Genomic DNA, 13,525 nt, shown 5'->3' with positions numbered 1-13,525 from the left:
TTTGACATGGATCAGTAATCTAATGCCAGATTACGTATACGCATGGCGGGACCCGCAAACTTTGGACTCTGGCCCCCTGCCTTCTGTCCCGCCCCCATGGGCTCCTTTCCGCCTGTCTGCGGCTGTGTGGCTAGGATGACACGTCTCCCGTGCCTCGTCCCAAGCCCTCCTTCGTCTGAGACGAAAACCAAACCGAACGAAACCAAAACTGAACAGAACTGAACGGAACCGAGACCCGGCATGAATGAATGGATGAATGAGCTCAGCTCAGCTCAGAATCGGCTCAGAGCAGCTACGAGAATGCCAAGGAGTGGGATGGAAGGGCGTCAGGTGCGGTTGGAGGAGCCCCGAACTGGGATCCGCCAACAGGGTGTTGTAAGTTGGGAGCAGGGGAGTTTGGAGTTGGATTTGGACTTCGACCTGGAGCTGGGACCCTGGGAAAGGCAAACTTGGGCAACACGCAAAAAAAAATCAACCCAAGTAGTAAGTTAGACGTATATTTCACTGGACCACTAAGGTAGGATCTCCCAACTCTTCATCTGGGAGTCCAATTTCAAACTTGTCCAAGTTGTCCGAAATACTGGAACCATTTTCTTCGAGTGCACACCTATCCATGGCCGTTACTGCCAGTTTGTCAGTCTGCCCAGCCAGTCGAGAGTTTATATCGATGATGACTGCGCTGATACAACGAAGGGAATCATCGTGCCCTTCCTCCTGTTCCTCTGCCTGTAGCCGAGTCCCAATCCGAATCTGAGGGTTGACTGGGGCCCAACACACTCACAGACACAGCCACAGGCAAAAGCAAAGGCACAGATACGGATACATAGATACAGATACAGATGCCGACGGACCTCATCATTGGCGATGGGCAAGATTTATGCTTGCCTGGGCCCGATTTCGGTTAGCCGGCGTCGTCGCCGCCGTCAGCGACCTCCGTGTTACCCTCGCATAAAGTTATTACCCCCGACCGGGGGTCAGGGGTCGGAAGGTGAGGGATTGCGGGAGGAAGGCAGGTGGATGAGGCAGGCTGAGCCACCACTAGATGGGCATTGAAGGCGTTAGCCAAGTACTCTAAAATAAATATTGATAGACAGTGCACTGATGCAGGGTCCCATAGGTAACAACTTGCCTAAGAAGCCCCAGGATACTCAGGACACGATGCTAGGGGGCCTTCTTTTTTGCACAGCCTAGAAATATTCAGATAGATAGGCTGAGGGACTTTGCCGGAGGGATAGGAGACAGGGGGCTGCGGAAGCCTCCACCAGAGCCTTGGACTCCATCACTGTTGACAGGTTACGCCCACCGGCATGCAGATATATACATAATGGTATATTTATGTACTAGAATGTCCATGTAAAACAACGTCCACTGGCAGAAAAACTGAGAGCTGGTTGGCGGAGATGCTCGTCAATTTCTAAGAGATGCTTTCATAATGTTTCTAGTATTATAATGTTGTGGTATTCATTTCAAATGTATGCCTCAAACTATGTTTCTTGAATATCCCGCATTTATTTTTGCTTTGCCAGCTGGTAGGTTTGCTTGGCGTGTCCTTGCCTGGCTGCTGGCCCCATCCCTGCCCTTTTCGTGTCCTGGTACGTGACCAAATCGCTGCGGCACGTATTTGCCTCTGCTGATTTGTGGAACTCGCCTCCTTATGTAAGCATAAGCCTGGGGCACAGTTCCATTGGCAACTGTTGGCCAAAAGCGGCGTCAAGGGGCCGCCACCTGATTGACAGTAGTTATTGACGTTCGCTCCTATTTTTCTGGTTATGGAAACATTCGACTAGGGCGGGAGTTCGGCTTGGCGACATCGGATAGTAGGGTTAAAGGTCTGGTGAAACGCGTCCGGGAACAATCGGAATTGAATCGTAGCCAAATCGGCCCAATACCCTATCAAAACTAAGAACGGCACTGAAGTTTCCGAAAGCCAGAAGATGTATCCCTGGCTGCCCTCCATTTCCTTGCGGGGGCCCCCACATCTTCCCATTGGCAGGATTAGCATATAAATATTTTCGGGGCATGAAATAAGGGCTGTGATTCCAGGCGTCGCAACTCGTGGTTGGATTTGAAATTCCGGAATCTGGATTGTGGATGCTCTGTGGCTCCCAAAACGTTGCAACTGTGATTTATGCCCCGCACACACAAAAACACAAGCACACACGCACGGGGCACAAGCACAGGAATCAGGATATAAATCCTCTAACGATGGCAAGGACTCGGGCTTACCGTTCACCTTTGGGGGGAGAATGGATGGAGTATATCCATCAGGCATTACTTTTATGTGGCAGTTGTGCTGCCGAGGCGAACTCGTAAAAGCAACGCAATTTCGCATTCACACTGACACTGACTGATGTGCTGAAGGTCCTTTGGCCAGCTCCTGCTCCTCCCAGTCCTCCCGGTCGTCCCAGTTCCCCCCGTCGGCCGCCCTACCAATCCCCCGGTCCTTCCTGAATCCGAGTCTGGTTTTGGTTCTGGTTCTGGCTCTGGTTCTGGTTCTTGTGCTTGTCATTCATTTCTTATCTGTCGCCTTCGCCTTGAATGTGTCTCTAGGCTGTCATTCCGCTCCCGATGAGTATCTCGCAAGGAGGCGGAGGACTGGCGGTCGGAGGAGTATCTCAAGAGGGGAGGTCGCTTCTGTGGTGGATTTACACGGAGAAAAACGGGGGTCTATGATTAAAATGACAAGTTCATCTATGAATGTTCACCATGATACTTTAGGGAATCAGCCTCTCTATTTCTGCGAAGGACTTTCGTCTTTTAAGTCGTAGTAATCTCTTTTTTTTTCTGTGCAACAATCCAAATCTGGGGAAAACTGGCAGCGACACAGTCGTCATCGTCAACGTGTAATCATCATCGTCATTCCATCCCCGTCCATATCGACATCGACGTCCCATCCTCGTCCTCTCCTGCACTCCCATCCCAATCCACATCCTCCGTATCCTTATTCCCAGAAACCGTCTCCATTCTCATAAGTATCAGCATCAGAATAAGGAGCTCTGCCGTCGTCGTCGCGAAATCGCTGTGTTCCAAATAGCTTCATTGAGTTCCCCTTCCGAGCCCCAGGCTCCCAGCCTCCTCCTTTAGTCCTTCCACCTTTAACTGCGGTTCTCACTGGGAGAAAACTGGAGACACTGTTACTTTTCCTTGTTCGTGCTCCTTTAATTAGAACTTCCAGGGATAGCGACTGAACTCCTTGAGTTGGAAATCCTATGGAGTTTTTTCGCCGTGGAGCAGCCTTATCGGCGGATGTTATAGCCGCGGCCATAGCTTTTGGCTGTGCTGGAGCATCGGTTGGCTCCATTGGCAGCAGTTCTCAATGCTGTTGTTATTACAACGAGCTCAACTTTTTATCACCGCCGCCACCCTCAAAATGCCACTCAGCGTTGCATAGTCAAGCGCAGGACTGAATGTCCTGGCATATCCTGGGGACTGCGGAATGCGGAGGGGCGTGACTGGATCAGAATGCGGGGGAGGGGAAACATTTTTGGGGGCAAATGCTGGAAGCCATGAGCCGTGAGCTCGAGAGTTTCAGCTTCAGGCCTTGGGGAACTAACATTTGTTCTCGTTGTGTGTTCAGCTTTTTTCTTCGGAGTTTATGGTCTTTGTGACACACACACTCTACACTCTCACACAACCACAAAGGACACCCACACCGCCACACACACAGGCACACCCAAATCCACTGACACAGACACAGACATCAGGCAGTCAACTGTTATGTGTTCAGCCATTGAAACGTTTTATCAAAACTACCCATGGCACACAGGCTCACTTTTGGGGGTTTATAGCCAGGGATGGCTTCCGGGGCGGGAGGCCAGGGGGCTGGGATGCCGGGGGCGGCCATAGCGGGGGAGTGGGAGTCAACAGCCCCAGCACCAGCACCAAAATCATGAACAAAAACAGTAGAAAAGCCATAGAACAGCAACCTGTCGACCGAGCTCCAGGATTCGATTCTCAGTCCTCGTCCTGCAAAAGGGTGAAGTGGGCATTCACAAGGAAAGGAGCAGGGCCAAGGTCCAGGGTAAGCGAGGGTGGCTGCCAGAGTTCCCGGAAGTGGGCCGTATAGCAGCTTCCACGATGTTACGATCCTCCATGATGAAAATATTGAGGTATTGATCCAGGATCTCTTAAGGAGGATCAATGCTATCCACCTCAGAGGAAGCAATCGGTTGATTTTGATTTAAATGAAAGTTGTTACCAACAACACTAAGTGCCTCATGTTTCAGAACTTCTCTTTGCTTCCCAACAACTGGAGTGGCAACAACTCTGCCAGGCCGCAAGGATGTGTAGGCGTCATCGCAACTGGCAACGTGCAACGTGCAGTGTGCAATGTGCTATGTGCAACTGGCAACGTTGCACTCCGGGGACAATGTTGCTGTCGATACGTCGATGCTGGACTTACCACGGGGGACGGTAAAGGGGCAAAGGGAAATGGGGAAATGAGGAAACTGGGCTGCGGAAAATGGAAAAGCTGCAGAGAACATTCGCATATATCTGGCTGAATTTTTGTGCGTTACGGCCGTAGACCGGCACGTACACAGATAAAAATCAAACACACTTTGGCCGAAAACTGCACTTGAATGGAACAGAGAAAAAAAACAAGAGGGGCAGAGGTCACGCGAGTGAGAGGGCGACGCAGAGCAGCAAAGTCGACACCTGTATTCCCATTGCCCCGATGGACTTCCTTGGGGTTGCTCCCCCGCCGCTCCGTTCGTGAATTTGAAAACGGGTTCCAGAGGGCAGGTTGCACTTTTCATGTCCCAAAATTTAAGGGCGCAGAGTCCGGGGCCAACGGAAAATGTTTTTTTAATCCGACCTGGAAACGAAGTTTGTATCCTTCCCAGTTATGATCCGATTTCGAAGTGGGCGCCTCGCAGGACACCGAAACTAAGCTTAAATACAGCCAAGTGGCAACCGTGGCCATAATCCTCGACTCACCTAAATATATCTGACATTTCTCACACCTCAGCCACTGGCTCGGCTTCGTTTCCTTTATTTAGCATAAAATCGAGGGATATCCGAGTTGGCAACTTTGGGATTTTCGTCCACATCCCCCCCAGTTTGTGCGTCAGCCTGTCCGTCCGTCTGTCCGCCCAGCTCCCACTGGCTCTATGTGAATTCTGGTTGCGGTAGCTTAAAGCATGGTAATTCCTTTTGCACCACCCACAACACACCGAGAACACCACCCTATCAGCTTCGAGCCACCCGAATGCCGAGACCGGGCTAGGCCACAAATGCGACTTTCGGTTCGGGTTCAGGCTCTTTTTTTATGGCATAGATTATCATAATTATTGTAATACTTTTGCAAGCCCTGGCTGTGGCTGTGCTGGCTGCGTTGGCTGTTCTGGCAAACCACCCGGCAAGTCAAACTCTCCTCCCCATCCCCTTTGCCCTGCTCTACAGCGTATTCGCCCCGTATTTTCCGTACTGGGCTTTTGAGCTTCAGTGATTTGCATTTTTTTCCAGCTTTTTCTTTCCATATTTATGTGCGCTTGGCTAGAGACGAAGATGAAGACAGATACGGGCAGTGCTACACGGCGAGAAACTCTCTGTCCTCTAACCAATATTAAGAGGGGGGCTTTAATCACTATTTTTGGATTAAAGCCCGAAGACCATACCCGGTGGCTAACGAGCTTCACCAACTGTCTGTATGACTGCGAGGCTCAGGAACTTTTCAAAGTGTAGGATTATGGGGGATGGGGGCAACAGGAAAGGAAAGGAAATCGGGCATATAGATGACCTGTGCGCCGGCGAGGTGTTTTTGTTGCTACTGAAACAACTCCCCAGGGAGGTGAGACGATCCCAAAGACCGAGCCCAGAAAACTCGGTGGCAACCAGTTAGCATCTGTTAGGAAAATGCTACGCGGTCCGGGAATACAAAAAAAAAAATAAAAATAAAAATAAATATGATGATGTAGATGATGCGGAAGATTGAGATGGGTTTTATGTCCCATGTGGCGTCTCGATCCGAGCCAATCCACCAAAACAGACCCGTTGAAAAGATCAATCAAGGTATGTATGCGATGAATTTTTGATTGCCCTGATGCAGCATTTTGTTGTAAAAGAAGACAGAAGTTGCAAGCAAACATTGTTTACAATACACAGTTGTAAGAGCCATGGTTGGTAAATAAAATAATTGTTAAAATTAAAATAAAAAAAATTGACTAAAATATAGTAGTTATATATACTTCAAAGGTTTTAAATTGAGAGTCAAAAAACGCCACTCATTCCGGTTTGATTAAATAATCAAACTAAATTTAAGTTATAAGAAAAATAAATATAAAAAAAGATGCAAGCTCTTGTTGGCTATGGAAGTGATGATTTAGAGCAAGTGGTCTTCTTTAGATTTGGCAAATAAATATTAAAATAAAATTTAAGCGGAATAAGTTTTAAGAAAAATAAATGAAATGAATCGAGTAAAACAAGCAGTGAATTATAGCTAACTTTAAAGTTAGAAAATAAATATTAAAATAAAATTGAAGCGGTATTAGTTTTAAGAAAAATAAATATAAAAAAAAATGCAAGCTCTTGTTGGCTATGAAGGTGATGATTAAGAGCCATTGCTTTTCTTTAGAGTTAAATAAAAAATAAATTAAAATAAAAATAAAAAAAGATAAAAAAAGATGCAAGCTCTTGTTGGCTATGAAGGTGATTCTTAAATTGAGAGTCAAAAAACACCACTCATTCCGGTTTGATTACAAATCAAACTAAATTTAAGTTATAAGAAAAATAAATGAAAAAAATCAGGTCAAGAAGCTAGTTAATTATAGCTAACTTTAAAGTTAGCAAATAAATATTAAAATAAAACTTAAGCGGTATAAGTTTTAAGAAAAATAAATATAAAAAAAGATGCAAGCTCTTGTTGGCTATGAAGGTGATGATTAAGAGCCATTGCATTTCTTTGGAGTTAAATAAAAAATAAATTAAAATAAAATAAGATACAAAAATATATGCAAGCTCTTGTTCGCTATGAAGGTGATGATTAGGAGCCATTGCTCTTTTTTGGAGTTAAATAAAAAACAAAAAGAAAAATAAAATAAGATAAAAAAAGATGCAAGCTCTTATTGGCTATGAAGATGATGATTAAGAGCCATTGCTTTTCTTTAGAGTTAAATACAAAATAAATTAAAATAAAAAAATATGATAAAAAAAAGATGCAAGCTCTTGTTTGCTACGAAGGTGATGATTAAGAGCCATTGCTCTTCTTTAGAGTTAAATAAAAAAAAAATAAAAATAAAAAAAGATAAAAAAAAGATGCAAGCTCTTGTTGGATATGAAGGTGATTCTTAAATTGAGAGTCAAAAACCCCACTCCTTCCGGTTTGATTAAAAATCAAACTAAATTTAAGTTATAAGAAAAATAAATGAAAAAAATCAGGTCAAGAAGCTAGTTAATTATAGCTAACTTTAAAGTTATCAAATAAATATTAAAATAAAACTTAAGCGGTATAAGTTTTAAGAAAAATAAATATAAAAAAAGATGCAAGCTCTTGTTGGCTATGAAGGTGATGATTAAGAGCCATTGCATTTCTTTGGAGTTAAATAAAAAATAAATTAAAATAAAATAAGATACAAAAATAGATGCAAGCTCTTGTTCGCTATGAAGGTGATGATTAGGAGCCATTGCTCTTCTTTAGAGTTAAATAAAAAACAAAAAGAAAAATAAAATAAGATAAAAAAAGATGCAAGCTCTTATTGGCTATGAAGATGATGATTAAGAGTCATTGCTTTTCTTTAGAGTTAAATAAAAAATAAATAAAAATAAAATAAAACAAAAAACAAAAGAAATAAAAAAAGACTTTTTTGGAGCTCTGAACTATTGCCCGTTCAAGAGAAGAATGAAGCCCTTTCCTTAGAGACTTTGGCACCTACGATTTTGGGGAAAATTTTGAAGGCTCCTGGCCTACTAGATGTTAGGGCCCAGAAACTCAATAAAGAATCGATAGCTTTCGCAGTCTGACTCTTTGGGAAAAGGCTACTCTGGCCACAATCATTTTTTGAATAATTTCATACATTATGAAGAGTGTTTATAATAAGTAGGTTGCACTTGCTGGGTAATGTCAGTAGTAGGATGTGATTCTAATCCTAAGCCAATAAACTCACTTGCTTCTGCTGACCCAGGACCTGTTTCCCCTTTCCGCTTTTCGATTCTCGGCAAGACCTATCGTTCGGTTGACTCTGGCATTTGGCAATTGCATTTAGCGTCAAATCAAATCGGCTGATAATCACGTTACAAAAGCCAAATGCGCCGAAATTAAAGACAAGAGCCCGGCATGTGGGCCTTCAAGGATGCGGGAGGGGTTGTGGTGGAAAGCGGGAAAACCAGCAGGATCTGGTAAATGGCAACTGTATGAAAGTATGAAAGGACATCCGAGGGCGAAAGTTGTCGACGGCAGAAGGCAGACGGCAGGCGACAGGTCAACCCCAGGCACACAGCTCAAAACACCAGCCGCGACCCCTGGTCCCCTGGTCCACCCCCCTTGTCCTGGTTCGCCCCTTGTCCTTCCTCCTGCCCCCCCGTCCCACACAGATTAGACCCACTCCCTGCTGTGATTTTCGGGCAGCTTGAAAAACTCCCGCTGGGATCAGAGAGATGAGCCGCCGAAGTCGCTGGCCGCCGCATCTTCCTTGTCCTGGAGTCCTTTGGCCTCGACATACTGCGCCCTCGTCCCCCTTTCCACCCCACTTTTCAGAAGCCCTTTTCACGACTCAGTCCCCATAGAGCTGCCCACAAATCTGGCCTTTTTTAAGAAAAAGGAAAAAAGAGTACATTTTTCTGGCTAAAGTACGATGAATACCCCCAAGCTTCTATCTGAACAGTCGTGAACGTAGCTGTAGGATATAGTCATACGATCCGGTTTCGACTTACAATCATAATGCCGGAAAAGATAAGGAGGTTGTGTGCAAAGCTTCGAGTTGATGGTTTCAATTTTGGCCACTTTTCGGGACAACTCTGATCGGGTATGCCAGCTTTCGAAGGGGCATCTACTGCTGTTTGTTTTGCCGCGCAGGGACATGTGCAACACTCCGGGGCATATATGTGTACATATGCCATTCGCTTTCGAGTATGTATTTTACGGCCCGTCGACCCGTGTTCCCAGTGGCATCCCCTCCCCTCAGCGACCCAGCCACCCATCCAACCAATCTTCCCATCCTCCCAGGAGCATCCTGCTGAGCGGTTCACCCCTCAAATCGCCGAAATAAAAAGGGAACTATTTTGTTTGTATTTAGATTGCATTACTAAGCAAATTGCGGAAAAATTAGCGGCTGATTTGGGGATCATCTAATTACAAGGGAAGCTCGCAGTGACAAATGCCGAGGGGTGGGTTGGTTAGAGGCTGGCTGGCTGGCTTGGTAGGTGGGTGGTTGGACATATCACATTACTTTGATTTGGTTTTGTTTGGTTCGGTGCCGTCTGCGACCGCGGATGTTGACCAGAAATTGCCATATGTGCCTTTAAATGCATCTGTATCTTTTTTTCGTTTTTTTTTGGTCCTGAGGAGGCACAACAATTGCCCTCGACAATGGCCACATTTTTGGGAGGGTGAGGGACTGGCTTAAATACGTCAGAGGAATTGGCTTTGGTAAAGTGATCCCATTCGACACGATTTGAATTTATTCGAATGTGGTAATGTGGAAAGTGCACAGATCTGTGAAGCCGAAACGAAATGGATGCGGGAAAGCAAACAAAGGTTGTGCGGTTGAAGGATAGCCTTCATCCGTCTTCCGGCCACTTTCGATGGGCTTTTAAATTATTCAAACCAAAACAATTCCAAGCGCTGCCTGATTAAGTTATGAAATTCGAAATTGTACTTTAGTAGGCAGGCATAATGAAAAACTTTTCCTTGTTTGATGGAAAATAACTACCTCGCTCCCCACGCTGTCTATTTTCATCCGCCACCTCTCCCGGCTCCTGGCCTGTCCCCATCCACCTTGCTCCCCGTTGCTCCAACTTGTTCTGCTTTTTGTTCGCAGTCAAAAATCCACTTGAGTGAAAGTTAAACAAGTCGACAAGCGAAGAATCCCTTGGCTCACTTTTCCCACTGTCTCCACCTTTTAGACTCCACAGAAGAGGGGGAGGAGGAGCTGGAGAGCTTGGAAAAGCACGCAAGAAGCGGGGGAACAAGGGGCCACATTTTCTGTTTCCGTTTTCTCAGTTTTTAACAAAACACAGCCGCAGGCGATTTTCCAAAAATGATTTCGGAATGAGTTTTTCTTTGCCCCGAACTCCTTGGCTTACCTAACCCCCCTCCGGGTCTGCCCCGGCCTCGGCTGTTCCCCCCCGCCCCCTGTGTATGTATGTATTTGTGTGTCTCTGTGTCGGAGTGTATATGGACAAAAGTTGCAAAAGTGATTCGGGCATGAAACAGATAGAAAGGCAAGTCTGTGGATCGGGCTGGGTGGGGGAATAGCAATTGGTGGGGCGGGGAAAATGGGGGACTGTCAGTCAAGATGGCTGCCAGTCGAGTCCCCAATCAAGTGGAAGCAGAAAAGCCAAAGGATAAAGGAGCGAGTGCGACGGAGCGGCCGAAGGAAGTCCTTTCAAGACGTTCGACGACCATCGTTTCTACCTCAAAAAAGCCAAAGCTCGATGACAATTTCCAGAGCTGAGCTACCTGTACACGGCGAAAAAAGGTGGGACCCGCCCCAGGAAACTAGGGACGCGCTCGGCCAAGATAGAACCTCCTGTACCCTCAGGATTTTCTTTCAGTTTTATTGAGAAAGAGTCCGGTGGTTCCTGGGCACTTTCTTTGCCAGGGGCTCTGGCTACCTCCAGATGACAGGACATTTCGTCTCTGTCGCCAAAGATGGCTTCTATATTGGCTCCGTACATATTTATTACTAATTTACAATGTCGCATTGAAGTGTAAATTGTACATGAGTTGATTGCTCGGATGGGATGCCCCAAAACCTGACCCTTCAAGCCAAGGGACTTTCTTGCCGAAGGATGAATTAAAGAGCCTGTTCTTAAATGGCCGAGTCCTGCTTACAAGCCCTGTGTACACGCACATCCAGGCCTTCTTCCTGTTCGAATGTGTGTATATATCACCCGCCAGCGACAGGTAATTGTGTTTCAGTTGCTTCTTCTCTCGCAACAATAAAAACGATGACAATGCCACTTTTTGTTGCTCTCGTTGTTTGTTTGTTTTGGCGGGGTGGTTGGGGGAGAAGGGGGCGGCCCAGGTTAGCCTTGAGAGCCAGTGCGTCCTTCAATCTCCTTTGCTGCTGGTACTGCTGCTGCGGCTCCGGCTGCTACTGCTGCGAAACTCATTCAAACTTGAACGCAATTTTTCTTTCGTCCTTCCATTCACACGCACACGCCCCGTGTGTGTGTGTGTGTTGTACCCCATCCCTCATTCTCGAAGCCCCATCCCCCAGCCCTGATCCGCCATTCAACAGCCACTCCCCCCTGAATCTGCCCCCACCCCGAACAGGATTCATTTCCTCAGTCGTTTACCTTGACGCTCTTTATGGGACTCCCACTGCCACACGAAATGTGTACGAAAATAAAAAATGATAAAAGTTGGCAGATAAAAATTACACTCACACACAAACATTCACGCACCAGGACACCAGGACACTCGCACTCACACTCACACACACACACACGCAGCCGAGTTGCCAATTCACCTGCATACAAAATGGCGTGCCCCTTTCCTCCATTTTCTGGTGTTCTGAGTGGGCCGGGTGTTCATCCTTCGTCCTGCCACCAAAACTCAATTCCAACCCCCAATCTCCGATCCCCAGCTACCACGCCTCCCGCTCCCCACTGCCTCCAGCCACCGCGCCACAGCAAAAGCAACAGCAACAACATCGAGAACATCCATGTCGGGAATTGTAATTTTTCCTGCTTCATTTCCTTTGCCGTTCTTCGTTTCGTTTTTCCTTTATATTTGTGCCTTCCCCAGCCCCCTCCCGACCTCATTTTCCTCTTTTTTGGCGCCTTCGTTGGAAGTAAGCATCGCCATCGACATCCCCATCGACATCGACAGGCAGGGGAACAGTGGGCTAAGAGTGGCACTTTAAGGCTAAGAGATGGCAAAATATCCTGCTAGATCCTTGGGCCTTTGGCTAAAATGTTATGTGACAGGCTGTTCATTAGCCAATTCTAAATTCTAATTCTGCCAAGGTGAAAGTCCCTCCTACCTCGAAGGAAGGAGATCCGATCATGGTGTCTTAGCCCACACTCCGCATTCTACAGGACCAGTTTTGGGCCGTCGTCGGGTGCCCTTTGTGCGCATTTTTCCTTGGCCATGTCCGCCATGTTGTGTGTGCTTCGAACTACTCGGGAAACGTTTCTTGATGCTTGTATTCTGTATCCCGTAGAGCTTCCTCTCCTCAGCTATTCTTCCTCCACTCCAATGGCTACTACATGGCGTTTTCCTCCTCACAGGCAATGAGTTGTGTACCCTCTACTGTCTGCTTTCTGCCTTGCGATTTAATTCACGAAATTCAACCGAAAAATGTGGAAGCTTCTAATGCGAGTCTCCCAATACTCGGCTCCTCCATCTCCTCGAAGAACTCTTCCGTGTAGAACATAATTTATCTGTTTGCAGAAGGAAGGATTCAAGGTGCGTGGGGCGGCGGTGGGAGGTCCTTCCCGCGGGGGCGGCGACTGTCGCGAATGCAATTTAAATATTTGCATTTCGCCATTTTTGTTTTATTCCGCAGGATTTTTCCTGCGACGCTGGAAATCGGGGGAAATTCACATGGCACGTGGAAAATGCCTTGTTGTTGCGTTCTGTCTCTGATCTCTTGTCGGCTGGAGGGTGGAAGGTGTGGTGCGGGTGAGAGCCAGGTGACGTGCAGGACGCAGGACTCCGCACGGCGAAAGGTGCATCAGCAGATTGAGTTGCATTTTTCCGTATTCCGTTGGCCGGGGACAGCTTTCCTTAAAGCTTTAAGGACTCGCGTTCGACGCTCTGCTGCGAAATTGCATTACTCAGTAATTTCCCTCGCGCCACCTCGCCTGCCTGCCACTGCCTTCATTTTATTTGGCGCGCAATGAAATTGAAGTGAGGCGGCAGGAGCGAGGCAAAGAAAAAACAACAGGAGCCAGGATATACGAGCAGGGACATTTACAGTTAACTCCATAAAGAAAATTTAACGAGCAACATCCTGTGCATGCTGGGGGCGAGGCGGGCGGCGAGGGAGGGCAGAGTGAAGGTCCTGTGGCCGGGAAGGAAGGCTTGGAGGAGGCAGAGGCAACAAGGACGACGACAACAAGATAAAATGCATGCCCAGAAGAGGAGGCTGCGGAGAGGAGCACAGAATACATTCTGCGACAAGGACGGACATACAGGACAGGACAAACCGAAGGAACTCTATATCCTTTCCCAAAAAAAATAGTCAACAGGACCGAGTTAAGAAACCCTGTGTCATTATCGAATAATATTCCGAATAGTGCTAGGCCTACGCCTCTCCAGGACTGTTTTTGTTCAGTGCATAAAGAATATATGACCAGGCCATGAAACGGTGGCAAATAGGAGGTCGCCATCTGCCCATCAGACTCTCATCAGGTCCTG

This window comes from Drosophila bipectinata, chromosome XR (genome assembly GCF_030179905.1).
Source record: "Drosophila bipectinata strain 14024-0381.07 chromosome XR, DbipHiC1v2, whole genome shotgun sequence".
Lineage (NCBI taxonomy): Eukaryota > Metazoa > Arthropoda > Insecta > Diptera > Drosophilidae > Drosophila > Drosophila bipectinata.
This window is presented reverse-complemented; position numbering follows the sequence as displayed.